The sequence below is a fragment of the Suncus etruscus genome, chromosome 8, assembly GCF_024139225.1.
Source record: "Suncus etruscus isolate mSunEtr1 chromosome 8, mSunEtr1.pri.cur, whole genome shotgun sequence".
NCBI lineage: Eukaryota > Metazoa > Chordata > Mammalia > Eulipotyphla > Soricidae > Suncus > Suncus etruscus.
In genome coordinates, this window is record NC_064855.1 from 101,584,725 (window position 1) to 101,606,620 (window position 21,896).

Here is a 21,896-nt window from a genome sequence, read left to right on the forward strand (position 1 = left end):
AATACGTCCAAGAAAACCTGAGCACTTACATGCCAACTTTCTTCTAAGATTCATGTTCATTGTTATATCTACCTGTTATGATCATTTTAATTAAAAAGTATTCCCTAATTACTTTTAGATACATAAAGAAAGCAAAGAAGTAATCCTTATGTTTTCTTTAAATTATTGCTGCTAGTATCCATTATTCACTAAAACAAATGCAGCAGTTTGTTTTGAAAACTTTTTTTTTTTTTTTTTGTTTTTGGGCCACACCCGGCAGTGCTCAGGGTTTACTCCTGGCTGTCTGCTCAGAAACAGCTCCTGGCAGGCACGGGAGACCATATGGGACACCGGTATTTGAACCAAACACCTTTGGTCCTGGGTCGGCTGCTTGCAAGGCAAAAGCCACTGTGCTATCTCTCCGGCCCCTGTTTTGAAAAATTTAAGGCATCAAAATCTGAACATTTGGAGTCAGTACGGAAAGTCATGCCCACATAAAGACTGACTTTACAGATCTATTTGAGTGTTATCATCCAAATCTTTGGCATTCTGTTTTCTTTCCTAGGAACCATCTAGATTAGAATAAAGAACATTTTTAGATAATGCTTTAAAAGTATGCCCGTGCGGTTTTGAAAATGAGTATTAGTAAGAAAAGACACCATTTCAGAGTGTCCGGTATGAATAGGGGAGGAGTTTCCCTCCTCCCCCTCCCCCCAGAGCCCAGTTGCCAGACCTGGCCCTAAAGGCCAGTCTGGCATGGGGGGGGATCTCGGTCTCCTGGACTAAGTGGTTAGCCAGGAGGCCTTTGGCCAGCTGTCTGCCCAGATTCCCAGCCATAGCAGTAGAAGAGGATCAGGAATCCTGACATGTGGGGTCTTCTGGGTCCAGCTACAGCCCCCCTCTCTAGTTTTAAAAAGCATGGGGGAGGAGTTTCCCTCCTCCCCATCCCCCCAAAGAGCTCAGTTGCCAGACCTGGCCTTGAAGGCCAGTCTGGTGTGGGGGGCTCTTGGTCTCCTGGTTTAAGTGGTCAGTCCTGGAGGCCTTTGGCCAGCTGTCTGCCCAGATTCCCAGCCATGCCATTAGAAGAGGAGCAGAAATCCTGGCATGTGGGGTCTTCTGGATCCAGCTGTAGCCTCCTCTCCCGGCAACACCACCAGGAACTAAGCTCCATTAGGAGATTTATAACACTGCTCTGGCACCAACTTGTGCCAGTTTTGATATGACAATGAGGAAAGGAAAACTTGAGCTAAGACCAGGTTGTCCTATCACATTACCTAACACTAAATGAAAATCAGTAAAGATATCATCCTTTGAACTGTGAAAAATAAGAGCACCAACAACAGAAAACTGACTTTGACAACAGTGACTGAACAGAACCTACCTTGGGACCAAAAAGAAAAACCCTACCCTAGGTGGTAGCTCAGGACTCATAAAAACAACAACAAGTGTTACAGAAGACTGAACACAACAACAATGATGGATAGGAACCCCTAGCACCATAAAGACTCTGTCTTAGACCCTGACCTATAACCTGCGCAAATACCAAGTTTGCTAGCTACAGTGGCTTGATTTTCTCACACACAACTGAGAGGAAAGTTTCCTGGCATCAAAAAAAGGCCTTTGGGATGGGGTAATGAGTATATATGGAGCCAGGGGTTGATCCCATGATGGTATGCTTCAAGGATGGAGAAACCCTGAATCTCTTAGGTCAAGGGAATTCCCTTTCTTCCCCAATGCTTACTATGCCTATGCAAAAAAAGAAAAAGAAAAGAAAAAAATTGGGGGGGACGTCAAACCTTGTCACTCCAGCACCCATAATTTTTCTTGTTTTGTTTTGATTTGTTAGTTTTTGACTTTATTTTTCTTCTCTTTTTTTTTCCTTCTCTTTTTTTCTTCCACTTTTTCCTTTCTTTTTCACTCTTGTGGTTATTATTTGGTGATTTTTTTGTTTGTGTTTGCCAGGTGCATTTTTTTCTTTGTTCTTCCAATTTTCTTTTTTTCTCTCTTCTTTCTTTTTTTGGTAGTTGTCACCAAATTTTTTCTCCCTTTTTTCTTTTCCTTTTTATCTCCAATGACGGTGGAATGGATGCTCAATCTACAACAAGCTGTAAAATGGAGACCAGTTACACTAGCATTCTGGGGGGTAAAGGAAGGAGATATGGGACACATGTTGAAACAGGGGTGGAATGAGGACAGCACTGGAGGTAGGAATGCCCCTCATTCATTGTCACTAGGTACCATAAATGATGCAATGAAAGATTTGTAATGCACTTTGGTCACAATAAAAATCAAAAAAAAATCTGAACACTTGTACAAAACTTTCGTTGCTAGGATCCTTATCTTTATTGATCTTCTTATTCAATAGACCTCAGTTTAGGTAAGATGATTTGCTTTTTAATGAATTCATGAGTGAAACTCTTTCTGCTTTTCTACAATAACAAAACCAAATCAAATTATAATATTCATTTTTCTTTTCACATCTGTTAGCTAGATAGTATTTTTGATAATAAATGTTGAAAAGTATTTGTGAATTTTCTTACTTCCTCTGGCATTTGGGACATAGTTTTAAATTGTTTCATTTTTCAGCAATAGTTATTCAAATCCTAACTTTGGATTGTGCTGTGATAGCACAGCAGATAAGGCACTTGCCTTGAACATCAGTTTCTCATTCACTGCTGCCTGCTCAACTCCACTACCTGCCAAGAATCAGTACCTCGGGTAAGCCCGAGGTGTGGCTCCAAAACAAAACAATAATAATAATAACAACAATAACAAAGATAGAGACAATAATATAGAGCATAGGAGCATGCGTTGTAGCTACTCAATTCCTTCCAGAAGAATTACTGAGTGCAGAGGGAGGAGTAAAATCTAAACATAGCTATGAGTCTGACAGAGCCAGCAGTAAGAACTAAACATACCTAGATATGGCCAACAAACAAACAAAACAAAATAATAAACCAAAGAAAAATTATAATCAAACTTTAAATCTGTATAAATTAGCTCTAATAACCAAATTACTTGCACTACATGAACCATTAAAATCCTAAATCTAGACTCCAAAATGACTTTACACGTTTCTTTTTTTTTTACATGCCCTTTCTTTAGTGTGAGTAAAACATCTCTTCTTATCAGTCCAACTAATAATATCAATATTTTTACGGAATTATTTTGTGTAGTATAATTTGTGCCCATTTGTATTAATATCATATACAAGAATTTGGAAATATTTAAAATATTTTTAATTTTTGTTGTTGTTGTTGTTGTTTTGGGGACACATCTGTTGATGCTCAGGGGTTACTCCTGGCTATGCACTCAGAAATTGCACCTGACTTAGGAGAACCATATGGGATGCTGGGGGATTCAATAGCAGTCTTTCCTAGTCTAGTGCCTGCAAGGCAGACTCCTTACCTCTAGCGCCACTTCTCTGGCCCCTAAAATATTTTTAATATTTTATTAAAAATAAAAATAATTTATTTTTGTATAAAATAAAAATATGAGATAGTTTTGAATTAGTAACTTTTTAGGATTTTAAGTAATATTTTAAAGATATTTAAGAATATCTTCCTAAATATATTTTAGAATGTTGGCAAAATTCTTATTCTTTGAATGTCAGAATTATGGAAGATTTCTTCTTTAAAACCAACCAAACATAGTTAGAAATAAGAAATGATCTCAGGACTAACTGAACTTTTATATAATGTAACAAAAAAGTGCCATAACTTTATCACATTATACAAATTCAATAAAAGCACTGGTGCCAGACTGGTAGCACAGCAGTAGGGCTTTTGCCATGCACAAGGTTGAACCAGGATGGATGCAGGTTTTGATCCCTGGCATCCCATATGGTCCCCCAAGCCAGGAGTGATTTCTGAGCTCAGAGCCAGGAATAACCTCTGAGGGCTGCTGGGTGTGGCCCCAAAATAAATAAATGAATGAATGAATAAAAAACATAGACTGGAGCGGTAGCGCAGTAGGGTGCTTGCCTTGCAACCTTGTGACTCAGGATGAACCCCAGCGTCCCATATGGTCCCTCAAGCTAGGAGCGATTTCTGAGCACATAGCCAGAAAAAACCTCTGAACCTCACTGGGTGTGACCCAAGTCACCCCCCAAAAATAATAATAAAATAAAAAAAAATAAACATAAAAGCAGTGATCTCTCAGAAATAAAGTAGCAAATTGAACAAAAGCATGAAGAACAAAGTACTGTATTTGAAGGCCTCTTATAATTTAATTGTATGTTTTTATTAAAGCCCTGTGATTCATAGTTGAATTTTAGAAATACACTATTACAGAACTCATTCCATCATCACTAGTTTCAACTTTCCTGCATCAATATTCTCTATCTCTTCATCATAATTTCTTTTAGTTTTTAGTAGCATGATAATACATGCCACTACATGCACATAATACATGTAAATAATACATGCTAATACATTTCTGTTAATTCCAAGAATATTTTAATTCTTCTCAAATACTTAATATTAAATTTTAAAGTGGGAGGATGAATTCAGAACTTTTGGGATAGTTTAAAAGTATACAGAAAATAGATGACACAAATTATTAATAATCCTTGTTTTTATTTCCTTTACTATTTTCATAATAAGCATCTCTTTTCTTACTATAAGCAAGTGTGTACACTAGAAGGCTTTGGATATTCTATTATCTTAAAAAGCTTATATGCATATTTTTATTAGTTAGAAAAATTAAATATCTTATGCAGAGAAATTTAGAAAATTACCAATTATGTTGCAAAATGTTTGTATACAACTCAACTTGTCTACATGTAGACTACTTCAATTAATGATGTCACTAAAAACAAGATATTTAATCAGTATTTTTGAATATTTTAGAATACTAGTCTTTATTTTGTCATTTACTGTAATTGTTTACTAATTTATATATATAATTTAAATTATATTTGATTTACTTATTAAATTAGATTTTGAACAATATGCCAGAATGTATTATGTGTTGTCAAAATTAGATAATATTTTGTTATATAAATTTGAAACATTTGTTATTCTATATAGCTTTGTATTTTTCAAAAAAATCTTTATTTTCCCTACTACCAAATATTATAAAAGTTATAATAAGAAATTATACTCTTCGTGTCAAATAGTAGTAGATAATGGAAATAAAAGTAAGTACGTTTAGCTTTTCCAAGTATAAATACATGCTAACAGACTTATTCAAATTTTTGTTTATTATTATTTTTTTTTTTTTGGTTTTTGGGCCACACCCGGTAACGCTCAGGGGTTACTCCTGGCTATGTGCTCAGAAGTTGCTCCTGGCTTGGGGGACCATATGGGACACCGGGGGATCGAACCACGGTCCGTCCAAGGCTAGCGCAGGCAAGGCAGGCACCTTACCTCTAGCGCCACCACCCGGCCCCTGTTTATTATTTTTTAATTTTCTTTTTTTAACAATATCTTTCTCAAGCATTATGATTACAAACATGACTGTAGTTGGGTCTCAGTCATAAAAAAGAACAGCCCACTCACCAGTGCTATTTTCCCATCTCCCTCTCCCTACCCACTACCTGTATATGAGACAGGCATTCTACTTCTCTCACTCATTAACATTGTCATGATAGTTGTCTTTGTAGTTATTTCCAAAGTATTTGAACATTAAAATTAAGTATCATGTCAAGTATTCTGTAGTTTATACCCAGTACACCTTTGGAGGATTATAAGGGAATAAATCCTTCAGAACAATGCAATGTGTAAGTTCCCTGTTTATTTGTTACTGTTTTGTTTGATTCAGTTGAAATTTTACCTTTTTTTTATATTTTACCATTACAATTTTTCTTTTTCTTTTCTATGCAAGGGAATACCTGGTGATGCTCAGGGGTTACTTCTGGATATGCACTCAGAAATTGCTCCTGGCTTCGGGGACCATATGGGACGCCAGGGATAGAACCCTGGTCCAACCTGTTTTAGCAACGTGCAAGGCAAATGCCCTACTGCTGTGCTATTGCTCCATTCCACCATTAAATTTTTTTAATTTGTTTTTTGCATGATAAAAATTTATATTATCAATTCATTCACATAGTAATGCTGAGCTTGCTTTAATAAAATTTTGCAAATTAAATTACTTGTTTCACTTAAAAATAGAGTGTTAATTAAAATACTTAAAATTCATCATATATATTACTGCAGTAGTCTTACAGAAAGTTAAATTTAGTATTTATAATGAATTAAAGCCATAGCTCATAATAACTATAAAGTAGAATTCATAATTATTACTTGGCTTCCCTTTTTAATAAGGAAATAATAATGAGCCTAGCTTCCAAAAGAAAAATGATGTCTTTCTAAGGATAAAATGTATAAATTATCCCCACATCTCCTTAGTCATATAATTTAAAGTTTCTCTAGCTCACTGATAAAAATTTTACCTTGGAGCCAGAGTGGTAGTAAAGCAGTAGGGCATTTGCCTTGCACACAGCTCACCCAAGACGGATGAAGATTAAATTCCTGGTATCCCATATGGTCCCCAGAGCTTGCCAAAAGCTATTTCTAAGAGCAGAGCCAGGAGCAACCCCTGAGCACTACTGGGTGTGGAATAGGAAAACAATAAAAACTTACCTTTACTAACATTTAAGGTATATGTGTGTGTGTATATATATATATATATATATATATGTCCTATATATACATATATATAATTTCTAAAAGTCAGAAAGTTTTAAAGAATTGAAAGGAGAGAAGGAAGAAATAGAAAAAGAGAAAGGAAAGAATGAAAAAAATAGAAAAAAAGAAGAATGAATGAAAGAAGGAAGGAAGGAAAGAAAGAAGAAAAAGGGAGAAGAAAGAATGAAAAATAAAGAAAGAAGAAAGAAAATGATAAAGAAAGGAAGAATTAAAGAAAAACAAAAAAGAATGAAAGAAGGATGAAAGAAAAAAATGGAAGGAAAAAGGAAAAAATGGAAGAAATAAGGGATATAGCCAAAGGATTGAAGGAAGGATAGATTAAAAGAAAAGAAAGAGAGAAGAAAGAAAGAAAGAAAGAAAGAAGAGAAAGAAAGAAAGAAAGGAAAGAAAGAAAGAAAGAAAGAAAGAGAAGAAAGAAGAAAGAAAGAAAGAAAGAGAGAAAAATAGAGATAGAGAGAGAAAGAGAAGAAGAAAGAGAAGAAAGAGAGAGAGAGAGAAAGAAAGAAAGAAAGAAAGAAAGAAAGAAAGAAAGAAAGAAAGAAAGAAGAAAGAAAGAAAGAAAGAAAGAAAGAGAAGAAAGAAAGAAAGAAAGAAGAAAGAAAGAAAGAAGAAAGAAAAGAAAGAAAGAAAGAAAGAAAGGAGGAAGAAGGAAGGAAGGAAGGAAGGACTATACAATTTTTAAGTTTGTCATTCCTGTATTGCAAAAATAAATCTTAGACAGAGAATGAACCAATTAGCCGTGTCATTCATAGTTGGCTGAGTATAAAATGGATTAAGGTTAGAGTTCTGAGATGCCATTTTAATGCATGAGTTAAGCATTTTGTCTCACAATGTAATTTTACAAGAGTGACTATTTTTTTCGACATATTTCTGACAACATGACTGATGACTGAAAGAGTATACTGTGAAGTGTAGGATGTAGAAGTGTGTCAATGTTCAGTTTTGTTCAATCCTCCATTTAAGTACAACAATGATGAAATGGTTTATTGCTCATTTATGTAATATTGTGTTTTCAAATATTTCTTAATTTAGCAGCTTTATATTTGCAAATTTCAAAGAATGAGTTTATTAATTCAAACGTGTGAACCCCAAACTGCTCTAAAATACAATTGCATGAAAAAACTATGACAAAATTTGAATAAATTTATATTACCTGGAGCATAATCATATCTATACATTGGTATATCTATACATTGGTTCTGTTATCAGAAGAAGCAATATAGTCGTTTAGAAAAGAACATGTTAAAAATAGTCTAATATATCACACTTTCTCTCAATTTAAAAAATGCAAATAAACTCAAATGATAGAATAACATTTATTTGAATATTGAATACTTTTTTTTAGCTTTTGTTTTTTGGTTTTGTGAGGAGAGTGGAAAGGGGCGCAGGGATAGGAGAAAGGAGAGATTAGCTAAATATTGAATTCTTCATTACTATCTTATGTTGCCTCATTGGAAGGTAAATTTGCTTTACATTTTCCCCAATTTTTATTTTGTTAATGAATTTACAATATTGTTGATAATAGAGTTTCAGATTAGCAATATTTCAACTCCACCCAATACTAGTGTAAGCATTCTTTTACTGAAACAAGAAATTTAGGACTAGAGAGATAGTACAATGGGTAAGGTGATAATTATGCAAACAGCCCTCCCTGGTATGATCCATGACATCCCATATAGTCCCCAAACACCTAAGCACCACCAATAATGTGATTCTTGAATGCAGAACCAGGAGCTACAAGCATCCCTGATTGTGTCCACAAAAAGAAAAAGAATACCCCACTAAGTTATATTACACTTAATTATTATATTTGGATCACATTTCATAATATTAACATTTATGTATTAGTATTTATGATTTTGCTGTAAAGAATAGTCTTATCTCTCCATACCAAATGTTGGTTGTTTGGAAAAAAGATTTGTAATAAATGAAAAGGTAAAAATAACTAAAATAATTCTATATTAGTGTGCCTTACAAATATGTTATTCTCAATGAAGATTTTATGAGTATTGTTGACTGTTAACACACATTTCTTTTTTTTTTTTTTTTTTTTTTGGTTTTTGGGCCACACCCGTTTGACGCTCAGGGGTTACTCCTGGCTATGTGCTCAGAAATCGCCCCTGGCTTGGGGGGACCATATGGGACGCCGGGGGATCGAACCGCGGTCCTTCCTTGGCTAGCGCTTCCTTACCTCCAGTGCCACCTACCCGGCCCCTAACACACATTTCTTATTATGATTTTTATAACATTTTCTGCTCAGTCATATAAGTATATCTGAATGATACCATTGTATTTATTTTAAAATACTTTTATCATGTTATAGTCCATTACTTAATTAAATTTGAACCCTTATGTTTATGAATGATTATTTTCATTTTTATGTACAAATAGTTATTTAAATATCCTCATCTAATAGAAATTCCTAGTCCATTGAGTTTATAAGTAACTATTAGTACCCCTTGTGAGTAAGAAAACTATTAAATCTTAATGTGGATTTATATTTTGATATGTTTTGATTACTGTTTTTAAATATTCAATTTAGTGTAAAAATCAGTTGATAGAAGGCAAAGCCACTCTATTACTATTGTTAAAACTTTTACACTTTTTACCAATTTTATTACAATACAAATATTTATCAAACATTAATTATTTCTATAGGTTTAGTTTATTATATAAATTTATACTGAGTAAATTAATTAATATAGTTCTATTATTAAAGTAACAAAATATAAATATTTCATATTAAATAAGGAATTGTGTTTAACTCATGAGTATTTAAACTTAGAATCAACCAAAAAATCAACTTATGTTTGTTACCTTTTTCTTCTTTTTTCCCTTCCTTCTTCTAAATAGATACTTAAAACATCTAGACTGACTCCTTTTAGTTTTTCTCTGTTTTCTTTTTTTGCCTCCCTCTGCCCCCATGGTATCAGGACAAGTCAGTCATATGTTCATTGGGAGGAAATAAAAAATGATCAGATTTGAATACCAAATCCAAAGTCAACAACAGGATCGATACCCAATCTACAACTAGCTGTACAAATGGGAAACAGTTCCTCTACAATCTACATTAAGGAAGGGAAAGGAGGGTGATGGGGGATGTATGCTGAAAACAGGGGTGGAGGGAGGACAACACTGGTGGTGGGAATGCTCCTCATTCATTTTCACTATTGCCTTAAATATTACTAAGAAAGATTTGTAATTCATTTTTACCACAATAAAAATGTAAATAAAATAAAATATAAAATAAAAATGAGACAGAAACTTGTTCATTGGGCAATAAAAAGAAAGAGAAAGAAAGAAAGAAAGAAAGAAAGAAAGAAAGAAAGAAAGAAAGAGAAAGAAAGAAAGAAAGAAAGAAATAAAGAAAGAAAAGAAAGAAAGAAGAAGAAGAAAGAAAGGAAAGAAAGAAAGAAGAAAGAAAGAGAAGAGAGAGAAAGAAAGAAAGAAAGAAGAAAGAAAGAAAAGAAAGAAAGAAAGAAAGAAAGAAAAAAAGAAAGAAAGAAAGAAAGAAAGAAAAGAAAAAGAAAGAAAGAAAGAAGAAGAGAAGAAGAAAGAAAGAAGAGAGAAGAGAAAAAGAAAGAGAGAAAGAAAGAGAGAGAAAGAAAGAAAGAGAGAAAAAATAAAGAAAGAAAGAAAGAAAGAAAGAAAGAAAGAAGAAAAAGAAAGAAAGAAAGAAAGAAAGAAAGAGAAAGAAAGAAAAAAGAAAGAGAAAGAAAGAGAAAGAAAGAAAGAAAAAAAGAGAAGAGAGAGAGAAAGAAAAAAGAAAAGAAAGAAAGAAAGAAAGAGAGAGAGAGAGAAAAAAGAAAGAGAGAGAAAGAAAGAGAGAGAAAGAAAGAGAAAAAATAAAGAAAAAAGAGAGAAAGAAAGAAAAAGAAAGAGAAGAGAAAGAAAAAGAAAGAGAAGAGAAAGAAAAAGAAAGAAACAAAGAAAGAAAGAAAGGAAAGAAAGAAAGAAAGAAAGAAAGAAAGAAAGAAAGAAAGAAAGAAAGAAAGAAAGAAAAGAAGAAAGAAAGAAAGAAAGAAGAAAGAAGAAGAAAGAAAGAAAGAAAGAAAGAAAGAAAGAAAGAAAAGAAAGAAAGAAGAAAAAGAAAGAAAGAAAGAAAGAAAGAAGAAAGAAAGAAAGAAAGAAGAGAAAAAAGAAAGAAAGAAAGAAAGAAAGAAAGAAAGAAAAAGAAGGAAGGAAGGAAGGAAGGAAGGAAGGAAGGAAGGAAGGAAGGAAGGAAGGAAGGAAGGAAGGAAGGAAGGAAGGAAGGAAGGAAGGAAGGAAGGAAGGAAGGAAGGAAGGAAGGAAGGAAGGAAGGAAAAGAGAAAGCACTATGTCTTGGGGGAAGAAGAAAGGCAGAGGGACGGAGGGAGAAAAATATCTGTCACAGAGGCAAGCAAGCAGAGGAAGGCTGGGGTGGTGATAAAGGGAAAATGAGTAGACTGGTCATGGGAAGCGTACACTGTTGAAGGGACAGGTACTGGTACCTTGTATGACTGAAACTCAATCATGAACAACTTTGTAATCTCATGGTGATTCATTTAAAATGTATTAATTAAAAAAGAAATAAACTTAATGTAGTTGAAGAAGAAATACTGAATTATTTTTTCATATGTAAAATGATAGGAAGTAAAAGTCATCAAAGAAAAACCCTCGGTTTGAATTATAACGCAGAAAATTTCAAGTACAAGTGGTAGTGGATGGGGTGTTATGAGTTGGTCTCAGAAAATATCAAGATATCTAAGCATATATTTTTCTGAAATAAGTCATTTACTTGTGCTTTAATTTGTCTAGAAGTCATTTCTGAATCTCTATTATCTTTTTTAAAATAAATTCTACAGCTAAATGGGAACTATATCTGATCATTATCTAGAATAGTGTTTAATTCTTATTAGGTGCAAAATATCAGTTGATCATAAATTATTATAAGTCATTTATTAATTTTCACAACAAATACAGTATAGTGCCTTCATGGGTAAATGAAAAGTCAATGTATGGTAATGGTGATGGTAATGAAATAGATCACATAAGTATTTAAAAAAACTATATATGATACTTTATTAAATTGCCTTATGACGATTTATAAAGGTAAACTGCATGAAATGTATGTATACATACTTATATTTATCATAGGTAAACATGATTAAAATGTGCATTCATAGTACACTAACTTCCTAGCATACATTATTTTCATGAAAATTAATGAACTGTGTAAATTCTTTGTATACAGATGTTTGATTTGGGGAACATGTAAAAAGTCTTCTTTTTTAAATATTTATATGAATTTCATTACATATCACATATTTAAGAACAACAAATCAATCTTAGTCAAATTCAAACTATATAATCATAGGAAAAAAATCTGGATTTTACAGGAAATATGAGATATTTTACCTTAATATTAGAAATAAAATAATAAATTTCTATCATTTGACATTATCTTTAGTAAAAGATAACTCCCATAATCTTGGATTCAGCTAGCATATATTTATATAGATCTGTAAGTATTCATCAATAAAAGTATAGAAGATAATAAAATTTATTGCTTTTGAAAGACAAATATGATTCATCTTTTTTTCTGTTTCTTGTTTTGACTAAAGCAAGTTTATTAAACTTTAAAACAGCTTAAATATAAATTCAAAATATCAATTTTCACAATTCCGATATAGCTTAACTATTTATATAGTAAACATTCATTTCACTGTTCTTTATTTCTTATATTAAGATAAAAACAAAAATAAAGTATGCATTAATTTATAGACAATCCAAGTATATTGTAAATGCAAAATAAATATTAAGAAACATTATTTGAAAAAATGTTATTTCCATTGCTTTCAAATTAATAGTATGATTTGTTTTCTAAAATCCAGGTCAATTGTCTCTGAACACATAATTTAATCACTTTTTTCTCTAATCAGACAATAAATCATAGTTTAAAATCTTAATTATATAATCCCGCTATACAGAATTAATTCAAAAGAGTTACAATACATGATCTGATTATGATAATTTAAATAAAAATATATTGTTATTTTGTTCTTGCTGTATTGTTTTTTTCATTCATTCATCAATTCTTGCTTGACCTTTAGATATATCAAATGATTTTATGTGAAAGGTTCAGGTTGATATCCCAACATATTTTATAAAGAAATGCTTGCTGTGTTTATTCATGCTGTCTTTTAACTCAGTATACCTGTAAATGTGTATTTGAAAGAGGTAAAGTATGACAAATATTCATAAATTGAGTCACAATTACTGAAAGGAGAGGATCATTCTAATACTGTTAAGAAGTGACATAAAATATATGTTATTCATGCCTTACACTGAAAAGATTTAATTATATATTTTGATTCAACATTTAAAATGGATTAAAGAGGAGCATTCTTTCTTAAGTATGGGATTTAGCCTTGAAAATCCTTATGCGATTAATTCACTTCATTATATTTGAACACAGACTTATGGCATAATCTATAATTCTCCAGCACTAAAAACGTAAATTAAAAAAAGTCAAAAATGCCCTTCTTTAAATGCATGACTCTATCCAAAAACATTCGTTGTGTTTGTTTTTTATTATATTGCATTTATGGTGCCATTTATCTGTGTCAATAGGAAAAGCTTAAATTTTTAATATTTATAGGATGCTTTATTAAATATAATTTTATAACTTCTATATTTTAGATAATTACATATGCCAATATACCTACGAATATTAAATGGTTTATTTTCTCCTTTAGACTATAAGGTTTTGGAAAAAAAACTTGCAGGTAAATTACAGCATAATTGAAATAAAAAAACTTGTCAAGATCCAAATCGGTCTTTCTTTCTGCTCTTTTTGAAATCCATAGTTGATGACATTTTTCTTAAACTAGGATTTTATGCCAGACTTAATTAATTTATTATACCATCTGAAAGTAAATTTGGAATGAGATTATTTGATCCTCAGTGCTACCAAAAATCATGATGATGTATGGAAACATGACTATGTTGACTTGGATAAAGAATAGATTGAAATATTGTTTAAATATTTGGCATAGAATTTGTTTCCCCACCCAAATAAAACCCACATGGAAACTCCTTGAAAAACACTATTCTCCTGGGACTGAAGAGATAGCATGGAGGTAGGGCATTTGCTTGCATGCAGAAGGATGGTGGTTTGAAACCCGGCATCCCATATGGTCCCCCAAGCTTGTCAGGAGCGATTTATGAGCATAGAGCCAGGAGTAACCCCTAAGCGCTTCTGAGTGTGACCCGCCCCCCCCCCAAAATACTATGCTCCTGATTACTAAAATGGTAGATACATATGTTGCTTCATCAAGAACTTGAAGTATATTCCATCTTATTTTGTAGTAATTTTCTTTAATACTAAAGTTATTTTATAGTCGCTATTATTATGGTTATTATTAAGTATATATTATTTTCTTGCCAGCATAATAATAATTATTGGTTGTTTCTTGGGCCACAGTGCTGCTAAGTGCTTACTCATAGTTTTGCCTATTGAATTAATTTGGTAAATGCTTCAGATTGAATCATGGTAAGCTATGAGCTATCCCTCTACTATCTCATTATTTATATTATAAATAGAGGTTGGTAAGTTTGGTTAATTATTTGCTGCCAAATAATTAGATATATACATAAAAGTAATGCATGCACATATATTTTTTTAGAATTATATATTACTGATAGTTATATTTTTAAATGGAAGATATTTTAAGAGGAAGATATTTATAATTAAAACACTTCATTTGTATCATACCATAATTAAATTACAATTACATGTTAATTTTTAATTAACTTAAACCAAAATATTTTAGGTGATAGTTTGTTGGTTTAAACATCTATTTTCATTTAAATATCCTTGTAGTGTTTCTTTCATTACTGAATGTAAAATATATTACTTTTCTTTTTTTTAAGTCTTTTCAACATTACAGACACACAGTTCCTTTTTGTAACTAATATTATTTTTACAATGTTGACAGGAACACAGTTACTGATACTGAGAATAAATCCCTGAGGAAAACATGATTCAATTTCATGCATGAATGTTTACATAAAAATGAACTTATTAAACAAGGTTAGGTATTTAAAATAGTTTAAATGTTAAGAAAATAACTCAGGGGAAAAGGTAAGATAAAAGTTAAATGTATTTCTCTTATTCAGATTAGTGACTATGTAAATTAGTCTTTATGCCAAACTAAATTAAGTGAATAAAGTTCTAAATAACCAAGTGGGAGACCAAATAGCATTTTCAACTGTTCGTATGTTTTTTTTGTTTTATAATTGCTTTCTATTATAATTGGCTATATTTTTATTTTATTTGCATTGCAATATTATGGAGTGGTAGTATATAACTATATTATTGTTTTCCATTGCTAAAATGAATTACCACTTTGAACAGTTTCTAAAAGTTTCCCTATTTAAAAATATACGTGAATGTGTGTATTCACTTTTCTGGTTTTTACCTACACGTATATAGATATGAATGTATATGTATATGTGCATATATATACTTATATGTTTATATATATTACTATGTCTATATCTAAAATATATTTCCAACTACCACAAATCATTCTAATGCATAGAGTACCCTCATATTCCTCCTATTATGACTTAGGTTTTCTTTATTTTAATGTCTTTTTAGTCCTATAAGTCTAAATCTACTCCTACTGTTGGAATTTATGTAAGTATATAAGGGCCTTTATACATAGAAATTTTTTGGGGGGGTCACACCTGACAGTGCACAGGGGTTACTCCTGGCTCTATGCTCAGAAATTGCCCCTGGCAGGCACGGGGGGACCATATGGGATGCTGGGATTCGAAACACCGTCCTTCCGCATGCAAGACAAATGCCTTACCACTGTGCTGTCTCTCTGGCCCCGACATAGAAATTTTTTATATAATAATATAGAACAAATATTTTTATGCAATACCATATTTTTCTAGATATGTAATTGCAGTTTCGGCTTTTTATTAACTTTACTTGGAAAGATTTTCTCCCCACAAACTTGCATATTTTTATTTTAATATATTCTAAATACCAAATATCATTTTTAGATAATCATTATCAAGCCACACCTTAAATATATTTTAAATTATTTATATCTCTAACACAAATTAATCAAATTTTTAAAATTCTAGATGAAAGCTTGAGGCCATATATTTGGAGATAAATTAAATCTACTTGGTATAATTTAATGCATTTTCAATTACTTTAATTTTCAATTACAATTCCTAATTGTTGCCAAAAAATTAAAAATTTCAAATAGGCACATAATAAACAGTAAAATATATTCAGATGGAGAAATACTGACAGGCTAAGGAGATAGCTTAACGTGAAGCTCAAAAAATCACTGAAGAATGCCAATAGAAACTCTACATTCATTTTTTCCTTTTACAACCACAGAGTTATCCAGGAGTACTTCCATGTTAGTTTTTAATAATTTCGCATTATCATAAAATGTTCAATTACATTTACCTTCACATGATGTGTGTATATATATATATATATGTAAAACATAAATTTTAATGAAATCACTGGTAGATTTCAGAAAGTATCTTTTCCCCCTTTCTACAATTAAATAAGATTTTTCAACTTGAATCAACCCTAAATTGTTTTCTGATGTTTATGATACGATTACAGTATCATCAGAAAAATTCCATTCATTAACAAATACACACCACAAATATCCATTGCAGTTCATTAATATTTTATCATTTTATATTTGCTTTGTAGATTAGCACTTTGAGTTTTTATTATCTTCCACTTCTACTTAATTTGGTTCCATTTTCTAATTTTGTTCCATTTCTAATTTCTTGAGATGTGAGGTTATATCACTTATTTTAGATATTTCTTCTTTTATCATGAATCTCAACAGTAGTACAATTTTTTCTTCAAAACAAAGTTACTCTTGTGTTGTATATGTTCTGAGAGTTCATATCAATCATAATTTTCAACTATTTTTCTTCGTTATCATCTTTGATACAATGGTTGTTCATGAGCATGAGTGTGTTATCTTCCAGGCAATAGATATTTTTCAAATGTTTATATTTTATTTCAACTTCAAAGCATGCATTATGGTCTGTGAAGACACAGATATGATTTTTTCCTTCTTGTTTTATATCTCAGCATACAACCTATTCTAGAAAATTAGCTCTGTGCTTTGAGAAGACCTTGGATTCTATATTTGAGGAATGGAGAGCCTCACATGTTTAGTCAGCCCAACTTTCTATTTATTTCCTTTAGGAATCTTTCTCCTGCTCTGGTTGACCAAGGGAGTAGTGAAAAGGTGGCCTAAATTTCTCACTTTTTAAAATGTGTTTTATACATATATAGTTACTGTCAACAGCCATTTACAAAATGAGAAAACTGAAAAAATCATAAGGCTATTGTAAAGTGAGTAAAATTAAAATATATAGTTCTCGCATATACTAATTACACATAACAAAATAAATGCTAATAAAGGTTAAGAAAAGAAACAAAAATGTTTTTAGAACAATTAGATTTATGTTGTTTTTAAGTGCTAATATTTGATTGATAAGTTTTGTTTCATTTTGCACATATATGTGATTGATTTTTTTGATATGCTGTTTGATCTGTACAGTTCTTCATTTTATAATGCCCAAACCATAGTATATTCATATATTTTATTTTTGTCTATTTTAATTTAAGTCTGATTTAAATATTAGAAACCCAGTATGTTGTGAGGTTACTATTTGTCTATACTGTATGTTTCTTGGACTTTTTTTAGATCCTATGTTTGATATGATATATCAAATATTTGCATCTTGCTGCCGTGGAACCACATCACTTGCCTGAAAGGGACTTCATTCTCATCAGAGGATGGTGAAGTCATTGGAGAAATGACTGATTAAAATAATGGCTACATAATAATGGCTACAAATATTTCAATAATATTTGATTGATAATTTTGTTTCATTTTGCACATATATGTGATTGATTTTTTTGATATGCTGTTTGATCTGTACAGTTCTTCATTTTATAATGCCCAAACCTTAGGATATTCATATATTTTATTTTTGTCTATTTTAATTTAAGTCTGATTTAAATATTAGAAACCCAGTATGTTGTGAGGTTACTATTTGTCTATATTGTATGTTTCTTGGACTTTTTTTAGATCCTATGTTTGATATGATATATCAAATATTTGCATCTTGCTGCCATGGAACCACATCACTTGCCTGAAAGGGACTTCATTCTCATCAGAGGATGGTGAAGTCATTGGAGAAATGACTGATTAAAATAATGGCTACATAATAATGGCTACAAATATTTCAATAATATTTGATTGATAATTTTGTTTCATTTTGCACATATATGTGATTGATTTTTTTGATATGCTGTTTGATCTGTACAGTTCTTCATTTTATAATGCCCAAACCTTAGGATATTCATATATTTTATTTTTGTCTATTTTAATTAAATCCGATTTAAATATGAGAAACCCAGTATGTTGTGAGGTTACTATTTGTCTATACTGTATGTTTCTTGGACTTTTTTTAGATCCTATATTTGATATGATATATCTCTTGTGTCTTATAAGGAATTGATTGTCTATTAAGTTGTCTTGTCTATATAACTGCATCTTTTAATTATTTAGGTTAATAGATTGTTACTAAGTGAAATATTTGTGAGAACAAATTTTTCCATCTCTTTTATAGTCTGATGATTTCAATGTAATACTTCTTGCTTTCTTAATTTACTTCCCCTGTACCTTGCTATCTACTATTTATCTTGCATTTAAGTTCTGTTCTACTATTTTGTTTATTTACTTGTATGTTCTTGGTATATTTATGTTAAGAAACCATGCACTTTACTTCGTGTGTCTTACCAGATCTGTGTGTGGTCTCAGACCAGATGTGTAGTCTCACATCAGATGATTAAACACAATTGGAGTCTAGCACTTGAGTATCTAAGTACCCTGCTCCACTGAAGTGATTCAGAATAGAGCACAGTTCCTTTCCATCTGGATCTAGCCAATAGGAAAGTATCCATATAGTAGTATATATATAATATAGTACTATATATTTCCCATTTTAAAAAACTTGATTTTTCTCCAGATATTCAGCTGCTCAACCAAGGACACCTTTGTATACAGGATAGTCAGGTGCAAAAAAGAAACAAAAGCACTTGGTTTTGTTTATGTCGTAGCCATTTTTAAAGCTTTTTATTCTTTTTTTATTTTTAATATTTTTATTTAAACACCTCGATTACAAAAATACCCTAGAAACACAAAATTACAATACAAAAACCCCTTCCTTACACCTATATTTATTGCAGCACTATTTACCATAGCAAGACTCTGGAAAAAATCAAGATGGCCTTCAACAGATGAATGGCTAAAGAAACTGTGGTACATATACACAATGGACTATTATGTAGCCATTATTTTAATCAGTCATTTCTCCAATGACTTCACCATCCTCTGCTGAGAATGAAGTTCCTTTCCGGCAAGTGATGTGTTTCCACAGCAGCAAGATGCAAAGGGGAGGATGTAGTTTTGTGCTTTGTGTCCTCTAAAACTATGATATATATTTTCCTGCTTAAAAAACTAATGGCTGGCCATGGAGAGATTTGCATTTGAGTAGGTGATTATGCATTTAGATTGGACTCAGAGCACCCTGCTTTATGAGAGGGCTTGAGAACTTGGATTGCCTCACATTTAGCTCTGATAAGCATTTGGTATATCTGTGCTCTCCTCCTACCTTTCGGAACACATATATTAGCTCCACCTTTTGTGTCAATCAGTCCAGGTTTCAATGCCAGAAACTGTTGCTCATATGCCTGATCTATTATACCAATAAAGATGTGTCTTACAATATATTTTTGTTAGTTTTCATAGAATATTCACTTACTCTACTAATTTTTCTACCATCTGTCATATCCTTTGATGATATATTGTCTTAAAGAAACAATCAAAATCTTTCCTAATGGAAAATACATCTTATGTGTGCACAAAAGATCATAATTATCTTAGTGTATGCCATGATTTTTAGTTTAATCAAATGAAAAATGACGAAATGCAAAGTAGATCTTATTACATAAAATATTGGAATCAAAGTAGTGTAATAATTCCGTTTACAATAATTGGTTTTAATACTAATTCCAAATTTAGTCAATAGTTATGTTTGATTTTCACAAATCTCAGAAATTCTATTAAATATTTATATTTTCAGGTATTTGGGGCTACAACTGGAGATATTCAGGACTTATTTCTGGCACTGTATATAGGGATCATGCTTGGTGGGAATTGGGAACTAGATGGGGGCCCACAGATCAAACCCAGGTTGACGGCATGCAAGGATATCTTAATAACTAATTTAGTTATGTTTAATAAGTAATATAAATTAATTTATTTTATATCAATTTAGCCCATATCAGGAAATTGAATATTTCCAGATAAATTATGAAAAGGATAAAACTAGTATTTGAGACTTGCCAGTTTAATTTTTTTCTCTGTTTGTAAACAGTTTTATTTATTTTTCTAATCTATATACAGTGGAGACAGCCCAGGACTTCTGAAATAAATTATTTAATTAATATATATATGTATTTTTGGAACCCAGCGGAGAAGGGGCCTGGGGAGCTTCCCGCCCAGAGCCAGGAAGCCCGAACCCAGTGAAAAGGGGCCAGGTGAGTGCCCCTTGCCCACGTGGACCCCCGCCCAGAGCCAGACAGCCCGAACCCAGAGGAGAAGGGGCCGGCAGAGGCTTGGAGGGGACGGAGCTCCATAAACTCCCAGAGAGAGGAGGGAGGACAGAGAGCTAGGCTCAACAGCGCCAGCAACCATTGTGGCCAGGAGCGGAACTGCACCGCTGACTGAAACAAGGAACAGAAAAGAATCCTAAAGGCAAGGCAAGGCTGACAGCTAAGTAGCAAAGGGGAGAAGAAAGAACTAAGTCCAACAAGCTCATCCAACAGCCCCCCCCTAGAACCACCCTCAGGAAAGGGACCCATCTTCACACCACAGGGGACCAAAGCAGGCCGAAAATAGAACAGGCACACAGCACTCCAAAGCACACTATTAAATACAAAGAATATGCGTAAAATCAAGGACGATCCCTAATATCTGGAGACACCATGACAAACCCTAGCAAGTTCCAAGCCCACCAAAAGGCATAGATCCCTAGGGGAAGAAGACCTAAACAGTGGCCATGAGAAGGAAATGCCAAGAATTAATAAAACTGAATCAAAGCAACCCTAGCTACTGAATATAAGACAATCCTTGGATGAGCGAATCAGCCAAATTAAAGAAGAAATGTCAAAGAACATGAGAGAGTCCATACAAAAAGAATGAAGGAATTAACAGACAAATAAACAAGCCTTATGAGCAGAAACACAGATTTAGAGAAGACACAATTGAAGAACTCGAAGAAAAACTGCCAAACCAAAAAATGATCAAGAAAACCAACAAGAATAAAAGGCAAAGCACTGGAAGGAAAAATCCAATATTTAATGAACAAGGACAAAAGAAACAATCTAAGAATCGTGGGTATACCAGAAGGGGAGGAAATAGGGAAAGGAGAAGAACAGGTAGTCAGGGAGATAATAACAGAGAACTTTCCCACCCTCTGGAAAGAAAACTCAGGACAAATCCAGGAAGCCAAGAGAATCCCTAATAAAATAGATCCGAATAAACCAACACCAAGACATATAATAATCCAGATGGCAAAAAACAAAGAGAAAGAGGAACTCCTTAAAGCAATAAGGGAGAAAAAAACCCTCAAGTACAAAGGAAAGGACATAAGAATCAAACCAGATCTCCCATTTGAAATAATCCAAGCAAGAAGACACTGGAATGTCATATTTAAACGATTGAATCAAAGAAATTTCCAACCCAGGGTCCAATACCCAGCAAAACTATCATTCATATGGGAGGGCAGACTAGAAACATTCTCAAACATGAACGAACTTGAACTATTTGTGCAAACTAAGCCAATCTTAAACGACCTACTCAGAGACAAATTACACAATCCAAACCCCCGATTGTAACATCAACCACTCCACACAATACAACTGCACAACAGTCCTCTCTCTCAATAATTTCCCTAAATGTTAACGGACTAAACTCACCAATAAAAAGACACATAGTAGAGAAATGGGTTAGGAAAAATAAACCAGACTTCTGCTGTCTCCAAGAAACACACCTACAACTACAGGATAAGCACCGGCTTAGAATAAAGGGATGGAAAGTAATTATACAGGCCAATGGAAAACAAAATAGAGCAGGGACAGCCATTCTTATATCAGACCAAATTGCATTC